Raw genomic sequence first — 21,697 nt, 5'->3', positions numbered from 1 at the left:
CTGCTGTGTGTTTTTCTGTCTTCTTATTTTGCTTAGCTTACTGTTTTTGGGGTCTCCTTTTTGCAGGCTGCAGGTTCATAGTTCCCGTTGTTTTTGGTGTCTGTCCCCAGTGGCTAAGGTTGGTTCAGTGGGTTGTGTAGGCTTCCTGGTGGAGGCGACTAGTGCCTGTGTTCTGGTGGATGAGGCTGGATCTTGTCTTTCTGGTGGGCATGTCCACGTCTGGTGGTGTGTTTTGGGGTGTCTGTGGACTTATTATGATTTTAGACAGCCTCTCTGCTAATGGGTGGGGTTGTGTTCCTGTCTTGCTAGTTGTTCGGCATAGGGTGTCCAGCACTGTAGCTTGCTGTTCGTAGAGTGAAGCTGGGTCTTGGTGTTGAGATGGAGATCTCTGGGAGATTTTTGCCATTTGATATTATGTGGAATTGGGAGATCTTTTGTGGACTAGTGTCCTGAAGTTGGCTCTCCCACCTCAGAGGCACAGCACTGACTCCTGGCTGCAGCACCAAGAGCCTTTAATCCACACGGCTCAGAATGAAAGGGAGAAAAAGTAGAAAGAAAGAATTAGTAGAAGTAGAAAGAAAGAAAGAAAGGAGGGAGGGAGGGAGCAAGGGACTGAGGGAGTAAGAAGGAAGGAAGGAGTGAAAGAAGGAAAAAAAGAAAGAAGATAAAGTTAAATAAAATAAAGTAAGATAAAATATAATAAAGTTATTAAAATAAAAAATAATTATTAGAAAAAAAGAAAAAAGAAAACGGACGGATAGAACCCTAGGACAAATGGTGGAAGCAAAGCTATACAGACAAAATCTCACACAGAAGCCTACACATACACACTCACAAAAAGAGGAAAAGGGGGAAAAAATCATAAATCTTGCTCTCAAAGTCCACCTCCTCAATTTGGGATGATTCATTGTCTATTCAGGTATTTCACAGATGCAGGGTACATCAAGCTGATTGTGGAGCTTTAATCTGCTGCTTCTGAAGCTGCTGGGAAAGATTTCCCTTTCTCTTCTTTGTTCGCACAGCTCCCGGGGCTCAGCATTGGATTTGGCCCCGCCTCTGCGTGTAGGTCGCCGGAGGGCGTCTGTTCTTCGCTCAGACAGGACGGGGTTAAAGGAGCCGCTGATTCGGGGACTTTGGATCACGCAGGCAGCGGGGGAGGGAGGGGCGCGGAGTGCGGGGCGGGCCTGCGGCGTCAGAGGCGGCGTGACGTTGCGGCAGAGGCCGGCATGACGTTGCACCAGCCTGAGGCGCGCCGTGCGTTCTCCCGGGTAAGTTGTCCCTGGATCCCGGGACCCTGGCAGTGGCGGGCTGCACAGGCTCCCTGGAAAGGGGGTGTGGATAGTGACCTGTGCTCGCACACAGGCTTCTTGGTGGCGGCAGCAGCAGCCTTAACGTCTCATGCCCGTCTCTGGGGTCCGCGCTTTTAGCCGCGGCTCGTGCCCGTCTCTGGAGCTGCTTTAAGCAGAGCTCTTAATCCCCTCTCCTCGCGCACCAGGAAACAAAGAGGGAAGAAAAAGTCTCTTGCCTCTTCAGCAGGTCCAGAACTTTCCCCCGACTCCCTCCCAGCTAGCCGTGGTGCATTAGCCGCTTCCGGCTGTGTTCACGCCGCCAATCCCAGTCCTCTCCCTGCACTCCGACCAAAGCCCGAGCCTCAGCTCGCAGCCCCGCCCGCCCCGGCGGGTGAACAGACAAGCCTCTCGGGCTGGTGAGTGTCTGTCGGCACCAGCCCTCTGTGCGGGAATCTCACCGCTTTGCCCTCCGCACCCCTGTTGCTAAGCTCTCCTCCGCGGCTCCGAAGCTTTCCCCCTCCGACCCCCGCAGTCTGTGCCTGCGAAGGGGCTTCCTAGTGTATGGAAACCTTTCCTCCTTCACAGCTGCCTCCCACTGGTGCAGGTCCCGTCCCTATTCTTTTGTCTCTGTTTATTCTTTTTTCTTTTGCCCTACCCAGGTACGTGGGGAGTTTCTTGCCTTTTGGGAGGTCTGAGGTCTTCTGCCAGCGTTCAGTAGGTGTTCTGTAGGAGTTGTTCCACGTGTAGATGTATTTCTGGTGTATCTGTGGGGAGGGAGGTAATCTCCTCATCTTACTCTTCCGCCATCTTCTTTCTTATCTATTTATAAGCATTTCTTTGAATACTGCCTGTTCTCTCTCTACTTCTTAACCCCATTGATAACTCCTAAGAAAAGAAATTTAAGTGAATTTATTTACCAGACCTCATCACTCTTGGTATCTGCATCAACATCCTCTGCAGTTTCATGTTTCTTTCTGAAATGTAAAATATTTCATTATGGATAAAGAATCATCTTCAGCCAAGAATGCAGACTTTAAAATATCTTTTCCTCTCAAGCATGTAGGGTAAGGCTTTTGCCTGTTAAGTAGTTCGAAGCCTTGGTTTTTCTTCCTGGTTAAGGTTGATTCCTCTGTTGCAGTGTCTGGATGGATGTGGCTAGGAGGTGGCCTTCCCTCATGGCTATTTCCAACAGTTAATGGAATAAAAATATGACTTTATAAGGCTTTTCTGGGACAAACACTGAAGGATAGGAGTGAATTTTCCGTTATGTGAGACCTAGGAAATGGTCCTCTCTGTTATAGTGAAAAAGATAATAATAGATATTGAAAAGGGTAGATGTTGAGAGTTTTAATGACATTTTCCCATTCACTATATTCCCTATTTTCTTTTTTAATAGATAACTGACTCCTGAGATTAAAAGGACAGGAAAACAAAGAAAAATTAAGAGAAAAATAGAAGAAGGCATATGAAGGACCAGGATGCAGGATGAGAAGACCAACATCTCCAGGTAAGTAGGGGCAATGCTTTTCCATATACAAAACCCATCAGGGTGCTCAGTGAACAAAAGAGTCATGTATTCCTTAAGAAGCAGGAAAGAAGGTAAGAATCTTGAGATCACAGCTTCCTTAGATGACTTATTCCTCCTTCATTTCTAAAGCTGTTAGAAATATATAATCTTAGCATTCAAAGCAACTACAGATATTGTTTAACTGAACCAATTCAGCACTTTTCCTGAGGGCTTACATGACAGAGAACTCATCATGACTCTGATAGAACCTAAGGGTAGTTCTAATTACCTTGGCCAGATTTGCAGGCAGGATCTGTGATGACACTAACCCTAACCTATCCACCACTGGCTCTAACACCACAGTAATTTTCCAGAAAAAGCTGGGGACTCTGAAGCCAATCAGTTCCTTCTGTGGCTCTCATCTTAGCCAACCTCATACATCCACCAACAAGGTGACATTTCTGGTGACCAATCCTTGTTTATTCAGTTATCTTTATCCTGCTATGAGCCTGCCCCCGCCTTGACTCTTCATGCAATTTCTCCTAAATATTTTTCTCCTCTGTAATCATAAACCTCTCTTCTTTTGTAAACAAGTTGACTCACACCTCACCTTCTTCATGTGGTACTCTCTCCTCACTTGTTCTTACCTAAATCTGGCTCTCCCTCAAGGCCACTGTTTCTATTATATCTGTTTTGAGAGGAAACTGCTTCTTTTACCATACTCCATGCCCTTGTGTCCATAAGTGGCAGTATGTAGCACTCTTGAATCCTAGAGGACTTAGACTCAACGTGATTACGACATGAATGAAGCTGACCCAATTGTAATACAATAGGAAATAGTGGAGAATGCAACGTATTGGAAAGTAAATGTTTCATGTAAATACTGCCTTCCAGATAAATAAAGTTCTACCATTCACGCCTATAAGCAAACTTTTGCCAGATCTTCCAGTTTTTCCAAACAAGCCAGATATTCATGTTTTATTGGTGATATCTGTCTATTTTAAACATTGACAACAGATTTAAAATATATGAACACTCTGGAATAAATAAAACTTATCTCTAGGCTAGATGTGCCCTGTAGTCTGCAGATTTAATTGGACTCTTTATCAACTCCCAGTATATTTCTTCATCTATATACCAAACCCTTCCTCTTTTGACTCTATGAAATCTGGTTTATTAACCTCATCAACCTTAACCTTGACCTGTGGAGTAACCATCTTTCTCTGCCTGCAGATATTTACTCCATACAACTTATCCTTTACTCTGTATGTCACTTCTTTCCATCTATGGCTGGGGTTGGCAATTTTTTTCTGTAAAAGATCAGAAGGTAAGTATTGTTGACTTTGTGGACCATATGTTATGTCACAACAGCTCAACTGTACCATTGTAGCATGAAATAGTCACAGACAATATACAAGTTAATGAATGTAGCTGTATTCCAATAAAACTATTTACAGAAAAAAAGTGTAGGTTGGATTTGGCCAGTGTGTCAAACATAGTTTGCTGATTCTTGACTTCAAAGATGAAGAAGGAGTTCCTTAACATGGGATATAAGAACCTGCATGATTTATCTCCTGTCTGCTTTGCCAGCTTTATCTCCTATTACTTTCCCTGTGAGTTAACCAGCCATAATAACAAACCACAATTATTTATTCAGCACTTTCAATATGCCAGTTACTTTTCTAAACCTTTTGCTTATATTAAATTTTCTAAATTACTAAAAAGGGTAGGATTTAGGCACCTTAATTTATAGATGAGTAAATTGGGGCTCAGAGTGATTAACTGGTTTGCCCAAGTCACACAGACAGTATCTAGAAAAGCTAGGATTTGAACCCAGACAGTCAGGTTTCAGTGGTCATGCTCTTACCACTATATCATCCAGCCTCTCTGAGGTTTTCCCCACATTCTTGTCATGGGGGAGACTGTACCATCTGGTTCTGTGCATTTGCTCCCTTTATCTGATATTCCCCTTTCTACTTCCACCTGGGAAAACTAAGTCAAGTCTTACTTCTTTGGAAAGTCTTCCATTACTTCACAGCTCCACACTGACAGGGTTTAGATGCTTTCTGTTCTAGGCTTAATAGCTATTTCTGGATGTACTGATTACTATACTTAAAAAAATTCAGTAATTGTCTACTGTTGAAATTAGTGATCTCCTTCCCATCGGGGTTTAAGTGCTGCTCATCTTTGCACGGTTCCTGACACAGTAGGTGCTCAATAATTGTTGAATTGAATTCAATGAATAATTTATCCTAGAGTTTTCACTGTTTCTGATTTATCCATCAGTTCTTTTTTTGGTGGAAGAGAAGTTTAGAGTCTTGGTTGGTATGTCTCAGAAACAGATCTTGAGATATAGATTAGTGCACAAGAAATTTACCTGGAAGGAGAAGAAAGCAGTGGGAGGAGAATGACGAAGTGAGATGCAGCAAAGCAGTCAATGAAATATACATTATCAAGGCTCCCACCGTTGTAGTCCACTAGAGCTTAATCCTGCTGGGGAAACTCTGAAAGCTGGTGCAGAGCATATACCTCAGAGTTGTTCTACCCAGGGGATAAGGTTGCTAGGGTATTTATACACCAATTCATTTCATTAACTGGTTGGAGGCTACTTCCAGGGGAAGTTCATACCCAAACACATCCAGAGTGCTACGCAGGCGGGCAAAGCAAGGTTTGTTGGCTTGAGAAAGCCCTCAGGCAAAGAAATTCAGCTGCTGGTAGCTGCAAGTCCAGCCAGTGTGCACTAAAGTGTGAGGGTTGGCATATACGGGCGTGGTGCCCACAGCATCTGCTATAGTTTCCCTCCAAATGTCTGAAACTGATTGTAAGGTGAGAAGATAATTTTTCCCCTTTACCCTTTGCTAAAATGAGGCTTTAAAAGGGGTCTCTGGAGGTAGAATCTTTCATAATTATCACAATAATCCCGTTTTGTGATGTGTGTAAGGAAAATAGCATCTTTATCCTTTTTCAGGCCAGGTGACCTCTAGTATACACTGAACTGTCTTCTCTACTTATCCTTTGGGATTGTCTTTGAAGACTGCCTTCAATCCCAGAACTTTGATTAGTGGTACATTTATGTATTTTCTTATCATGAGAGCTATAGCATTGCTGTTTGTCTCACATCTCTTTCCCTTGTATAAAGCAAAACCTTCAGGTACCATTTATAACAGATAGTTTTATGGTTTATACAGCATCCTAGGTGTTTGAGCAGACTTGTGGGGGAGTAAGACGTCACAGTTGCCATCTAGAGTGTTCAGAGTAGTGTCCTGGATAAATAAAGAGGAATGAGATAGATGTTGAAATAGAGAAAAAGTCAAAGTAAAAGGAAGTATGGGGGAGAGATTGACTAATTACCTTGTAAGAAAAAACATAATTAAGGATATTCTAAATTTATCCTAATAGTAAGATAGTTTCTTGTTATCTGAGTATCCCAAAGTCTCTTATATTTTGTGTTGGCTCTCAATTTTTTAATTTTTTAAAACAGTGCTGTTTGGGCCAAGAATCATTTACCTGATACATCCTCCTTAATGTTGATAGTGAAAAGACTATTAAGACTTTTTCTTTATTCATGTCTTGAAATAAGACAGTTGCAGCTGGCAGGGAGCACAGAGAAGGGATTTAGAAGAATTTGAGCAGGTGTGATAGACAAGGGGATTGACTATAGCTGAGGAAAAGGGGTAGAGAGAGATGGATGAGTAAATGAAGAATCTGAGGCTTTGAGCTCTGGAAACCGAGGGACCGATTTCACAGCTGAGTCGGATAGGACAACCAGGCAGGTGGCTTCCATGTGGCGAAAGGCTGCAAGTTCAGTTTAGACAGGAGCAAAGGTGAAAGCGCTCTTGACTTTCCTAGGTAGAGCTGTACAGACATGAAACTCAAACCACTAAATCCCCTTAGGAATGAATGAGTCTGTCAGGGAACTCCGAAAATAGCAATACTGACAATGGTGGTGATAATGACAACAATAAATATTTCCATTTCTGCAGCAGTGGGAATGCAGGTTATTATTTTAGGAGTTTCGCACATACCTTGGCAGGCTTCTGGGATATCCATTATTTTGGACAGCCCCATCGTCCTTCATTCTCATCCTTTGAAAGCCCTCTTAGCACAAAAAAAATTAAAGTTTAGTAACAATAATAAAAGTGCAAAAATGATTATCCCTACAGATGGCATATGAAAGCTGAAAACTGTGTGTTAAAATCACCATTTCATCCCCAAAGTAACCTACTTCATTTATTGTGGCCGACGTGGTAGAGAATGTTTTCTTTTATGAATGTTGAGATAATTAGAAGCATGATTCACTTAGCACCTAGTATGTGCTAGACCCTTCACACACATTATCTCCAGTTCTCCCAGCCCTGCTTCTGTTTTGCCTGTAAGGAAGTTGAAGCTACGATGAATTACTTGGTGTGTCCATGGGCCTCAGTTAACTTCTTTCCTCCATTCTTCCCAAATGTTACTGCTGGGATCAGATGTTAGCAACGAGAGTTCCCAGCAGTTGTGAAAGGACAGAGGCAGAACCCAGGTCCATCCATATCCTCTGTTAGGCCACTTGGCCTCTATACACACCTGCTGTATAACTGTTGACACCTGTATTCATCAGCATCTGTATTACTGTGTTTGTCAAGGTTCTTCAGAGAAACAGAACCTGTAGGAGATGTATGTGTATCTGTCTATCTATCGATCTATCTATCTACATCCTTTCAACCTTGAAATTTGGCCCTCATTTTTCTCATTGATGGACTCAATGCATCCTTATAGAGTCACCCCATTACATTAACATATGTTAATGTGTAATATTTTATCTTCTGTACTGAGCTTTATTTTTAAATTGGGCTTCCCTATGTATTTATCACATTTAATTTTCAGAACAAACCCTTCTCATTTACACTAATAATTGACACTACAAGGATTAAAAGTAGAATCCTTTTTCGCCATTGGCAAAAAGCTGAAGAGACAGGATTGGGACTCAAGTTTTTATTTGCTTCCAAAGCTTCTGCAGTTTTCATTACATTATCTTATCTCAATAAATTTTTCTATATGGCAGTCTCAATAGTACTTTAGAGTACTAAAAGAAAGAGAATGATAATGACAATTTGTTGAACTTCATTGTTAGGCAGTAAAGCATAATGCCATTCAGAACACTGTCAACCAGTAAATATATCTATCTATGCCATTCAGAATACTGACAATCAGTAAATTCATCTATTTGGAGAATCATTAGGCAACATGGGGATTCTACCAATATATCACTAAATCATAATTATTAGACTTCATGGAGGCTGGGATAAGACTAAAATATTGATTATAATGCATTCACATATCTTTAAACTATATACAATATATATGAATATTATCACAGCGTATAGAGTATGGTGAGATTTTAATATTAATCAAGGTGCTTTTGAAATCCCATACTTTCTTTGTTGTCACAGACTATCTTTGTTCCCATTAGTCCAGATTTATTACTGTCCTAGTAGAGAAAGAATCCAGCCAAACTAAAGAACAAAATGTTATACACTTGGCTTTTAAAAAGAAAGATTTGGGAAGAAAACTTCGTTCTCCAGACTAAGGAAAAGGCATTTTTGGAGGATAATCAAGGGTTAGAGATAGGATTGTCTATATTTAGATTAGAATGCACCGTTTCCACCATTTCCACTCATGGAATTCTGGGGATTGAGAATAGAGTGAGTCTTTGTTCCATTCCTTGAGTGGAGCTTGGGAAGATGGCAAGCATCATTGAAAATTATTCCACGCCAACATGGTGCAATAACGATAGGGTAGATAATGCAGAAAGCCATGTCCAATCCGGAACTCTGTGTGGAGGTAGGTTACAGCTGCACCCCACCCAACAGCAGCAGAATAGAGTTCCTAAATAGGAAATAATGCATAGGATGGGCTAAGAGGTCAGGTTCCCTAGAAGCAGAGTCTAAAACAAGAATTTGCGTGCATATGATTTATTGAGGAATACTCATCAGGAAAAAAAATCTATAAGAGAATTGTAGACTAAATGATATTCCCCAAAGATGGCAATGTCAACCATGTGACTGAAGGATGCGGGTCAGCAGGCGTTTTAGCAGATGAGAACAGAAAAGTGGCTAACAGTGATCTTAGTAGTACATTTCAGTAAATTCTAGTGTAGAACTTATGCAGACTGTATATCTGTCATCCACATCCCCTCCAAAGTGTTGATATGCTTATTAAGGAAGACGAATGCAACCTAGAAGAAAATGAAAGGTTTGAGGAGAAGGAAAATACTAAATCAACTTGCTTTATTGAAGACAACTTTACTGAAGTATAATTTACCGGCCAGGAAATACACCCAATATAAGTGTACAATTCAATGATATTTGTTTAGTACATTTATAAAGCTGGGGAACCCACTACAATCCAGTTCAAGAAAATTTTCTTTATACTAAATTGTTCTTTCCTACATGTTTGCTGTGAATCCCCAGACAACCACTAAGCTGCTTTCTATACCTATAGATTCACCTGGAATTTGGGAGAGGGGGAAACTGAATGAGCTGAATGATACGATATATAGTCTTTTGTGTCTGGATTCTTTCAATTAGCATAATTTTTAGATATAATTTATATTGTAGATGTTCTAGTAATTAATTCATTTTTATTGATGAAGAGTATTTATTGTATAGATATACCACATTTCCTTGCATTTTCTTTATACATTAACCAATGATAGACATTTGGATTGTTTCTAGTTTTTTTGCTACTGTGAATAGTGCTACTATGAGTATTCATGTGCAAGTATTTACATGACATATATTTTTATTTCTTTTGGGTAGATACCTAGGAGTGGAATTGCTGATTGGAACGATAAATTTATGTTTAACTTATTCAGAAATTGCTAAACTGTTTTCTGCCAGCAATGTATGAGGCTTCTAGTTTTTTCATACCTTTGCCAACACTTGACATTGACAGTTATTTTCATTATAGCTATTTTAGTAGGTATTTAGTAGTATCACCTTCTGGTTTTAATTGCCATTTCCAAAATGACTTATGGTGTTGATTATCCTTATATGTGCTTACTAGCCATCCTTTAGGATGTTGCTAGATTCAATTTGCTAACATTTTCTTATGGGTTGTTCTGCATCTATGTTTATGAGGGCTATTGGTCTGCTGTTTCCTTGTGATATATTTTTCTGGCTTTGGTATCAGACTGTTTCTGGCTCATAGAATGAGTTGAGAAATGTTTCCTCTCTCTATATTTTTTGGAAAATGTGTAGAATTGATATCGTTTCCTCTTAAAATATTTGATAGAAATCATGGTTGAAACTGGGCCTGGGCTTTTTTTTGTGGGGAAGTTTTTAATTACTAGTTTTATTTCTTTACTTGTTATAGATCTAGTTAGATTACCTGTTTCTTTAGTCAGTTTTGGGAATTTATGTTTTTCTAGAACATTGTCCATAAATACATAAATATGCTTAATCTATTGATATTGAGTTGTTTATAATATTACCTTATATTTTAATTTCTGTAGGGTCAAGCAGAAATGTCCCTTCTTTTATACCTGATTTTGGTGGTTTTTGTTCTCTCTCAGCCAGTCTACCTAAGTATTTTGCAATGTTGTGATCTTTTTAAGAACCCACTGTTTATTTCATTGTTTATTGATTTTTCTCTTTCTATTTCATTGTTTGCTGCTCTGAGTTTTATTATTCCTTCCCTTCTGCTTATGTTGTGTTTAACTTGTTCTTCTTTTTCTAGTTTCTTAAAAATGGAGGTTTAGATTATTAATTTGAGATCTTTTCTCTTTTCTAAAACAGCTATTTAAAGCTATAATTTTACTCTAAGCATTGATTTACCTGCATCACGTTGCTTTGACCTATTGTGACATATTGGTTTTGTTTTCATTTACTTCAAAGTATTTTCTAATTTTCTTCATGGTTTCTTTGAACCATTCGTTATTTAATTTCCAAATATTTAGAGATTTCTGTAGGTTCTTTCTGTTGTTGATATCTAGTTTTCTCCCATTGTTACTGTAGAACATATTTTGAATGATGTTTAGTTCTTTTGAATTTATTGAGGTGTGCTTTATGTCCTAGCATTTTGTTTGTCCTGGAGAATGATCTATGTATTCTTGAAAAGAAAGAATATTCTGCTGTTTTTAGATTTTTGAATCAAATTTATGAAGTTTCTGCCCATTATTTCTTCACATATTTTTCTTACTGTTTCTCACTCCCTTCTTCTAGGACTCCCATTACAAATATTTTGGTATTTTCTTGATATTGTCTCATAGGTCTCAGAAGTTCTATTAAATTTTCTTCAATTTTTTCTATTCCTTAGGGTATATACTTTCTATTCATCTATCATCAAGTTCACTGCTTATTTCTATTTGTGTCAACTCTCAAATTTACATTTTTAAAAATTTTAAATAATTCCTATTTCTTCATTGAATTTATTATTTGTTGAGTCATTGTCATTGAATTTTTCTTAAATCTTGAAACAAAGTTTTCTTTAATTATTTGAATATATTTATAATAATTGCTTTGACATCTCTGTTTGCCAAATCCAACATGTGAGAGGACTCCTTAGAGTTTCCCCAACTCCCTTGCATCTAGGAAGCTCTGTGAAAACTTTGACTCAAAGAATACAACAAAAATGGCTGTCAGCCAATTTCAGGGCCTAGGATTTAAGATATTGGAAGCATCTAATTTCTCTCACTTCCTTGCTTGAAACACAGCTACTATGCTGTGAGGAAGAAGCAGCAGTGTAGAGAGGCCTTGTGGAAAGGCAGTAAGATATCTAGTCAATAGCCTCAGGTGAGCACTAACTTACCAGTCATGTGAATAAACCATCTTGGAAGTGCATTGTCTGAGGCCCAGCTGATCTACCCCAGTTAACAGCCTGTAACAAAGATAAGCCCTTCCTGCCAAATCCTTTCTAAATTGTAGATCTGTGAGCAAATAAATTATGATTGTTGTTTGATCACTAAGTATCTGGGTGGTTTCATTACATACCCATAAGTAACCGGAACATGAATTTTCTGCCTTGAAGAATGAGGGTTAGGAATTAAAGCTAAGAACAATTATTACAATATCTATTTATCATCTACCTAACAAGTAAGATTTTCATAGCCGCAAAATCAAATTGCAAAAATATAACCTAAAAAAAGATCTGTGTAAGTAAAACTTGTTATCTTGAGTAGAAGGTGACTGTGATATAGAGGAACAAAAAAGTTTTCATCCTGGATATTACAGAACAGAACAGGAGGATGTAATGAAAAAGAAGAAAGAGAGGAAAGTGATCAGATGTTTGTTCCAATTACCCGTGTGCGGTTTGACTTAGTGATAAGAGGAAGTAGCTCTGAGCACAAGTGTGGCAGTTCTTGTCCTGTCATCAGTTTGATGCCCTATGAGGGTCCTGGGCAGGAGGTTCCACCCGAGCACTGAGCTTAACCTTAAGCAGGGTTAAGAGAGCACAGAAAAAGAGAAAGAGAGCATCTAATTTGCATCTTCATTTGACCTTCTTTTGTTCTTTGTGACCACTGAATTGAGAATCAGCAACGCTTCTGTGGAGTCCACAGTGGCTGCAGCAAGATGACACTATAGAAGAGGTTAAGGGCAGCCCGTCTAGGACAAGGACATGATGAAAAATGTAAAGTTTCAGAGGGGCTTAGAGAGCCCATCTGAGACCATGGTATCCAGGAATCTACCCCTGGGTTATAACCAAGGAGAGAGAGGCAGAGAGAGAGAGACAGAGAAAGAGGAGAGAGAGACAGAGAGATGTCATGAGTGGTTCTTGCTGCAGATGTCACCAGCAGATACCACAGAAAATTCAAGTATAAGACCAGTAACATCTCAAAGCTCATCAGCTACTGAATAGCAAGGCAAAGCTAGGGCATGCTAAGCCCTCTGCACCAGGAGGTCAAATGAATCCCTTTCCCATAAACCTGGACCCCATTTTACAAAGAAGTCAAAGAGGGAGGGTTCAGAAATAAGAGAATTGAGTAATTAACTCAATAGATTGGGCACACTTAGAGTGTTTAAACTATTAAACCAAACTAAGTTGACAACTATATTGGATATTGGTCATTTCCCCATTGCACTATCTAGTGGATAGGGTGCATGTGGAACACCAGAACACTTAGAGATGAAAATATAGAAAATACATCTTTACTGCACATCTTGGTTATAATATAAGTATCATATATATGGCAAAATAATCTGAGAATTTGACAATGGTTTAGCTTCTCCTGGAAAAATTTCATGAAGGAATAAATATAGCAAATATTTTTCTTCACACATCTTTTTTTCCCCAACCTCAGTCACCACTCTATACAATGAAGCCTCTATAGACTGAAGTCAGTAATTACGTACCTTACTTAGGAGAAGGTGAACAGATTGCCATAAGGACAGATAGTATCATGTAGTGGCTAAGAACATAGACTCTGGGGCCAGAATATATGGATATGAATTCTAGTTCTTCTCTTCCTGGCTTAATGACAGGTCGCCTAACCTCTCTGTGCCTTAATAGTCTCATTTGTAAAATGGGTACAATAATAGTACATCTTTCCTCATGTTGCGATTGTTAAACAAGTTAATGCATTTGAAGTGCCCACATATAGTGAGTATTATTATTGAGCTTGGCTCTTATTGTTACTGTTTTTGGAAAACACAAGCTCACTGAGATCGCAACCAGAATTTTCCAGCCCTGAAAGATGTTTGGAGCTCTGTTTGGAGAAGTATAATAAGCTGAACGTGGCCAACTTGTGTGTGATTGTGGCTCCCTGTTCCTGAAGAGTGAAGAGGGTGGTGAGTACATAGGTGATGCCAGCTTGATGGTGGGACCCTGATGTGGTTGGAGAGGTGGTCTGGAAACAGACCCCCAGGAGACACTGCTCTGGGATGTGGGCAATGGTCCCAGAGTCAAGATGGCTATGAGGAGGGCAGAGGCTGGGAGTAGTGGAGTTGTCAGCACAGCCCTAGACCATGATGGCTTCAAGGAGAGAGGCTGTTACATAGGAGTACCTGTCTCCCAAATATATGTTAGGTTTTCTACTACCCAGGCTGGTGGGGTCAGAACTAGAAGTAATTTGATTTTATAAATAAAATCATGTAATTTTTCTTCTCCCTTAACATCAATGAGAAAATCAGTAACCATTGATTATAGTAATAGCCAAAACTAGAATGTATTTGACAAACCTTAATGGTTTTAAGATACCATTGAGCTGTGTTTCATGCAGTGCTAGTTTTAGACGGGTTTCTTCAGTATTGTTAATCAATGTTTTCTTCTAAATTGTTGAGAATACAGATTAAGTCATATTGTGGTGGACTCTCTTCTTAAAATTATCTCAGAAGAAAAAAAGCAGAGTGAAAACTCGTACTTTAAGAATGTAATTGTAGCCCCTATGTTAAGTCTCTAGAAAATGTCTAAGTCTGAAACCAAAATGACGTCTGTGAAGTTAGAGAAAAAAATCTAATTCAAGAGCTACAGGGCAAATATCATGAAGTAGGAAAAAATTAATGTGATTCTGCAAATTTTTAGAGCTAATAAGTCTATACTATTAGAAAAATTCAATCACATGCTCATTACACTGGCCTATGCTTTCATTTCCTGACTGGGCCTGGAAATTATTCTCGTTAAACTAAGGCATATGGGGAACACAGTCCCAGGGAATAGAAATCCAGATCCTCAGAACAGCAATTTCTCCCTAATGTAAAAAAAATATAAGAGAAGCAGGTTGAGTAAGACATTCTCTCAGAATAAATTGGGAGTACCATGATAACAACTTAATTTTTCCTTACTCAAACTGTAAGAAAATATTTATTTCTTTTGAAATATGGAAGAAAAGTCACTTTTCATGGCCTGAGATTCCATAGCTAGCACCTCTTTGCTATTTTTGTATAAATTTTCCCCCTAATTTTAGGTAATAGGCAAAAAAAATATTTAACAGATTGTTAATTTCCAAAGTAAAAATGGCCATTGTTTAAATTAATGGAAGTATAAATTCAGTTATTACATCAGTGATATGGACAATAGAATTTGTGATTACGTGATGATAAACTATAAGCCCTACTGATTACACATGCTCTCACTCACACACCACACACTTTGCAGCCCAAAGTAGTAACATTCACAGTGCCTTTCTGAGTCAAGTTTGCACAAAGTAACAATGATATTTTTAAAAGGTAACATGGAATCCATGCAGGAATGAGGGCTATGCCAGCATGTCTGGCAGAGATTCATATCAAACTGAGATCATGAGGGTACAGTTTTGCGGGAGGACGTGATGTCACAGAACTCCAGATGCTACTGAGCTCCACTGTCATGCACATCAAAACGTTTTGTTTATAGAGCAATTTTGTACATCAAAGTGAAACCCTCATATAAGTAAAAAGAGTACTTATATTAAGAAAAGTGTGTGTACATGCACTTGGGAGGCATGGCACTCTTACAAGTATAGCAAAGATTCAAGATGGATTGTCTTACTCTATTTTCATCATAGAACTAGGTGGCAGATAATTATTAATGAGTCAGGTTTGGCAAGAAAGTCATCAAATAGTTTTATGTAAAATGATAAACATGCAAGTTATTTATAGTGTCTTATGCTACATATATTGTTCTTTACGTATGCATGCATGCTTATGGACCATATAATCAATATATGGGTATTAGTTAAGTGATATTCAGTTATATTAATAAATAATTTTTCATAAAAACATCAAAGTAAGTAGAATCCTGTCAGTGCTATATTCTTATTTATTTATAGTTCCCAAATTCTTTGACTTATAATCCAGGTGCTTCTAATTATCTATTGAATGTTATAGTTAGTACCTAGAAGAAAACAAACAGCCTGACATAACCTAGATCTTGAAAATGTAGGTAAACATCCTAGCAATGAACACTAATACAAAGAAACATTCACTATAACAATGATATTTTTGTCTGAAGAGCTGATACAAAGAAACAATGTTTTGTTATCTTGTTTACAGCCCATGCTGCACAATATGCATTGTTGGTCTCTAAAAAGACTTTGTGTATGTAAACAACCTAACCTTACACCTAAAGCAATGAGAGAAAGAAGAACAAAAAAACCCCAAAGTTAGCAGAAGGAAAGAAATAATAAAGATCAGATCAAAAATAAATTAAAGAGGGGCTTCCCTGGTGGTGCAGTGGTTGAGAGTCCGCCTGCTGATGCAGGGGACATGGGTTCGTGCCCCGGTCCGGGAAGATACCACATGCCATGGAGCGGCTAGGCCTGTGAGCCATGGCCGCTGAACCTGCGCATCCGGAGCCTGTGCTCCACAATGGGAGAGACCACAACAGTGAGAGGCCCACGTACCACACACACACACACACACACACACAAAATTAATTAATTAATTAATTAATTAAAGAAATGAAGGAAACAATAGCAAAGATTAATAAAACTAAAAGCTGTTTTTTTGAGAAGATAAACAAAATTGATAAACCACTAGCCAGATTCATCAAGAAAAAAAGGGAGAAGACTCAAATCAATAGAATTAGAAATGAAAAAGGAGAAGTAAAACTGACAGTGCAGAAATACAAAGGATCATAAGAGATTACTACAAGCAACTATATGCCAATAAAATGGACAACCTGGAAGGCAGGGACACATTCTTAGAAAAGCAAAACCTTCCGAGGCTGAACCAGGAAGAAATAGAAAATATAAATAGACCAATCACAAGCACTGAAATTGAGACTGTGATTAAAAATCTTCCAACCAACAAAAGCCCAGGACCAGATGGCTTAACAGGCAAATTCTGTCAAACATTTAGAGAAGAGCTAACACCTATCCTTCTCAAACTCTTCCAAAATATAGCAGAGGGAGGAACACTCACAAGCTCATTCTATGAGGCCACTATCACCCTGATACCAAAACCAGACAAAGATGTCACTAAAACAGAAAGCTCCAGGCTAATATCACTGATGAACATAGATGGAAAAATCCTCAGAAAAATACTAGCAAACAGAATCCAACAGCACATTAAAAGGATCATACACCATGTCAAGTGGGGTTTATCCCAGGAATGCAAGAACTCTTCAATATATGCAAATCAATCAGTGTGATACACCATATTAACAAACTGAAGGATAAAAACCATATGATCATCTCAATAGATGCAGAGAAAGCTTTTCACAAAATTCAACACCTATTTATGATAAAAATCCTCCAGAAAGTAGGCATAGAGGGAACTTAACATAATAAAGGCCATTGATGACAAACCCATAACCAACATCATTCTCAATGGTGAAAAATTGAAACCTTTTCCACTAAGATCAGGAACAAGACAAGGTTGCCCACTCTCACCACTATTATTAAACATAGTTTTGGAAGTTTCAGCTACAGCAATCAGAGAAGAAAAAGAAATAAAAGGAATCCAAACCAGAAGAGAAGAAGTAAAGCTCTCACTGTTTGCAGATGACATGATACTATACATAGAGAATCCTAAAAACTCTACCAGCAAACTACTAGATCTAATCAATGAATGTGGTTAAGTAGCAGGATACAAAATTAATGCACAAAAATCTCTTGTATTCCTATACACTTATGTTGAAAAATCTGAAAGAGAAATTAAGGAAACACTCCCATTTACCATTTCAACAAAAAGAATAAAATACCTAGGAATAAACCTACCTAAGGAGACAAAAGACCTGTATGCAGAAAACTATAAGACACTGATGAAAGAAATTAAAGATGATACAAATAGATGGAGAGATATACCATGTTCTTGGATTGGAAGAATCAACATTGTGAAAATGACTATACTGCCCAAAGCAATCTACAGGTTCAATGCAATCCCTATCAAACTACCAATGGCATTTCTCACAGAACTAGAACAGAAAATTTCACAATTTGTATGGAAACACAAAAGGCCCCGAATAGCCAAAGCAATCTTGAGAAAGAAAAACGGAGTTGGAGGCATCAGGCTCCCATACTTCAGACTATACTACAAAGCTACAGTAATCAAGGCAGTATGGTACTGGCACAAAAACAGAAATATAGATCAATGGAACAGGGTAGAAAGCCCAGAGATAAACCCACACACATATGGTCACCTTATCTTTGATAAAAGAGGCAAGAATATACAATGGAGAAAAGACAGCCTCTTCACTAAGTGGTGCTGGGAAAACTGGACAGCTACATGTAAAAGAATGAAATTAGAACACTCCCTAACACCCTATACAAAAATAAACTCAAAATGGATTAAAGGCCTAAATGTAAGGCCAGACACTATAAAACTCTTAGAGGAAAACATAGGGAGGACACTCTACGACATAAATCACAGCAAGATCCTTTTTGACCCACCTCCTAGAGTAATGGAAATAAAAACAAAAATAAATGGGACCTAATGAAACTTAAAAGCTTTTGCACAGCAAAGGAAACCATAAACAAGGCGAAAAGACAGCCCTCAGAATGGGAGAAAATATTTGCAAATGAAGCAACTGACAAAGGATTAATCTCCACAATTTATAAGCAGCTCATGCAGCTCAATATCAAAAAACCATACAACCCAATCCAAAAATTGGCAGAAGACCTAAACAGACGTTCCTCCAAAGAAGATATACAGACAGCCAGCAAACACATGAAAGAATGCTCAACATCACTAATCATTAGAGAAATGCAAATCAAAACTACAATGAGGTATCACCTCACACCAGTCAGAATAGTCATCATCAAAAAATCTACCAATAATAAGTGCTAGAGAGGGTGTGGAGAAGAGGGAACCCTCTTGCACTGTTGGTGGAAATGTAAACTGATACAGCCACTATGGAGAACAGCATGGAGGTTCCTTAAAAAACTACAAATAGAACTACCATATGACCCAGCAATCCCACTCCTGGGCATATACCCTGAGAAAAACATAATTCAAAAAGAGTCATGTACCACAGTGTTCATTGCAGCTCTATTTATAATAGCCAGGACATGGAAGCAACCTAAGTGTCCATTGGCAGATGAATGGATAAAGATGTGGCACATATATTCAATGGAATATTACTCAGCCATGGAAAGAAATGAAATTGAGTTATTTGTACTGAGGTGGATGGACATAGAGTCTGTCATACAGAGGTGAAGTAAGTCAGGAAGAGAAAAACAAATACCGTATGTTAACACATATATATGGGATCTAAAAAGAAAAAAATGGTTCTAAAGAACCTAGGGGCAGGACAGGAATAATGACACAGGTGTAGAGAATGGACTTGAGGACACGGGTATGGGGAAGTGTAAACTGGGACGAAGTGAAAGAGTGGCATGGACATATATACACTACCAAATGTAAAATAGATAGCTAGTGGGAAGCAGCCGCATAGCACAGGGAGATCAGCTCGGTGCTTTGTGACCCTCTAGAGGGGTGGGTTAGGGAGGGTGGGAGGGGGATGCAAGAAGGAGGAGATATGGGGATATATGTATATGTATAACTGATTCACTTTGTTATAAAGCAGAAACTAACACACCATTGCAGAGCAATCATACTCCAATAAAGATGTTAAAAAAGAAAAAAAAAAGAACCAGAGTGTAGAATGCTCCTTATTCCACCACTGCTACTTCCTTGGGACAAGGGAAACTTACATTCTGGCTGTGTTGGCCAAGAGCCGCTCCATGTTGGGGAAGTAAATCAGTGCAAGGGCAGTAGGAGCTGCTATCGCTCTCTGTTTCCTCATCATCCCAGTGATACGCTGGGTTCAATTTTCCCTACAATAGAAGAAAGCAGCTCTCTCTCTTCTCTTTCCCCCACCTCCTCATTTGCAGTCCCAGTAGTGTTTGCAGGTGCAGAAAAATAAGTGGCAGAAATGTTTAGCTGTCCTTTAATAATCTTCCCTTTTTTCCTTAGTTGCAGAACTCTGAATCGTACTGAATTTTTATTGAGTTATTGACTATTCCGTAAAAGAACTATATTCTCCTGCCTCCATTGTAGCTAGATGTGGCCATATGATCAAGTTCTGAACAACAAGATTTGAGCATCAGTGTTGAGTGTAATTTCTGGTTCACATCCTTAAGGAAAAGAGGTGTCCGTCCTTTGTCCTTTCCTCTCTTTCTGCTGATTGAAAACAAAGGCATGATGGCCAGAGTGGAAAGAAGTATCTTGGACCATGAGATGAAGCCAAGCATTAAAGATAAAAGAGCCACAAGTTAGAAGAGGCCTGGGTTCCTGGTTGTCAAATCTCTTTCGTTGTCCTAGACTACAGTGCTCAAACTTTTCATGGGAGAGAAATAAACTTTTAACTTACTTCATACACTGTTATATTGGATCTTTCTATTGCAGAATTGGGGCTGTAATATCTCCAAAACTTACACATAGCTTAATCAGAGCTTCTCAAACTTTAATGTGCATATGAATCACCCAGGGATAGTGTTAAAATGCAGGAAGTGTGATGGATACACCTTCTGTGCCAACCTGTCTAGGCTATGATGCCTAGCTATTTAGTCTATATGTTGCTGTGAAAGTACTTTGTAGATCTGATTAGCATCTACACTTGGGTGACTTTAAGGGGTTTACTATCTATAATGTGGGTGACCTCATCCAGTAAGGGAGCCACTTGAGAGCAAAAAGTGAGGCTTCCCAGAGAAGAAAGGAATTCTGTCTCAAGACTGTAATATAGAAATTCTGCCACAGTTTCTAACCCCCGGTCTCTCTTATGGATTTCAGGCTTGTTTGTTCCCACAATTGCATGAGCCAATTCCATAAAATAAAGCTCTCTCTACACACACACCCCCTTTATTGGTTCTATTTCTTTGAAGAACTCCAATTAATACGGTAGGACAGTAGGATTGGGGCAAGTCGTGAGATTCTTCATTTCTAATGCATTCCCAGTGCTCCTAGTCTGAGTGCTGTGCTTGGCATAGTGAGATTCTGGAGAACTGGCTGTCAGGAAACATGTGTTTCTGTCTAGACTTGGACAGAAATTTACTGCATGAGGCATATCAGTTGATGGGTAAATCTCATTTCCTCATCTCTGAGGTGAGAATGTGGGACTAAATGACCTCTGTGTCCCCTTTTGTCTCTAATACATTAAACTTCTGTGATCTTAACCCTCCTGGCCAGAGGTCCTGGTGAGAAAGCACCCCGGGGCTAGAGCTGGTGTCAGGGCCAAACCCTGAGGTGCATAAAAGCATGTGGCCCTGGTGCCCGGCTTCTTGGAGAGGTGGCGTTGGTTTGTTGTGTTGTTCATCTAGTGTGGACATTTATAAGTGGAATGGATGCCTGTTCAGCTGGTAACTTCTTATGTCCAGAAACCTGATTCCCACGGAAAGACAGTAAATTTTTCTCCCTTTGATTAGGAAGAGAAATTGAAGACCTTGATCACTTTTTCCCAGGACACCCATTTCCCAGTGCAGAGGACAGAGACAGGTCTAGTGGCATAAATGACTGCTTTGTGTTATTTCCTTACACATTACACACATCACACGTTACAATAATTTTGTAGAATAATCTTACGTATGAGAGAATTATATTAATGAACTTACCTCCTTCCTAACTTGGGCATTAATAAATCTTGGATTTGGAAAATTTTAATAGGAGCATCATTACTTGATTCTTCAAAAAAAATAGCAAAGAGCTTGAAAATGATAATCTGCTAAATTGTGCTTCTCTTTGAATGCTCTCATGCCTTGTCAACCAGCCTGTGATTTCGAATCAGATATTCTTTCTGATAGTATGATTTGTACCTATCTGTAAGCTTTGTTTTCTAAAATCCTAAATTGAAAGGGGCTTTGTTGTTATCCTTTGGAAACACAACCAAAATGAAGCTGTGATCATTCTTTAATGGTGGGAATCTGTTTCCACCTATAATATAGAACATTTATTCTTAAAATCAGTAAATGTACAATACAATCCAATAGACCCAGAGACAAATTTTAGTGAAGGATTGAAATTCCTTTACTTGCTCATTGTCTTAGTTTCCCATAATAAAGTGGCATGAA

At 38.9% G+C, this 21,697-nt stretch overlaps 1 long non-coding RNA gene across 1 annotated transcript in view; it reads left to right on the top strand.

The window, feature by feature from the left end:
• The window catches only part of LOC132437243 (uncharacterized), a 327,089-nt gene that overhangs the window by 226,186 nt on the left and 79,206 nt on the right, over positions 1–21,697 (top strand). The window contains exon 4 of the long non-coding RNA XR_009521985.1: positions 2,686–2,796. This is a non-coding gene — a long non-coding RNA (uncharacterized lncRNA). The remainder of the gene's footprint in view (positions 1–2,685; positions 2,797–21,697) is intronic.

The sequence above is a fragment of the Delphinus delphis genome, chromosome 14 (assembly GCF_949987515.2).
Source record: "Delphinus delphis chromosome 14, mDelDel1.2, whole genome shotgun sequence".
Lineage (NCBI taxonomy): Eukaryota > Metazoa > Chordata > Mammalia > Artiodactyla > Delphinidae > Delphinus > Delphinus delphis.
The sequence above is the reverse complement of the archived record's forward strand: the minus strand, read 5'-3'. Positions and strand labels throughout refer to the sequence as shown.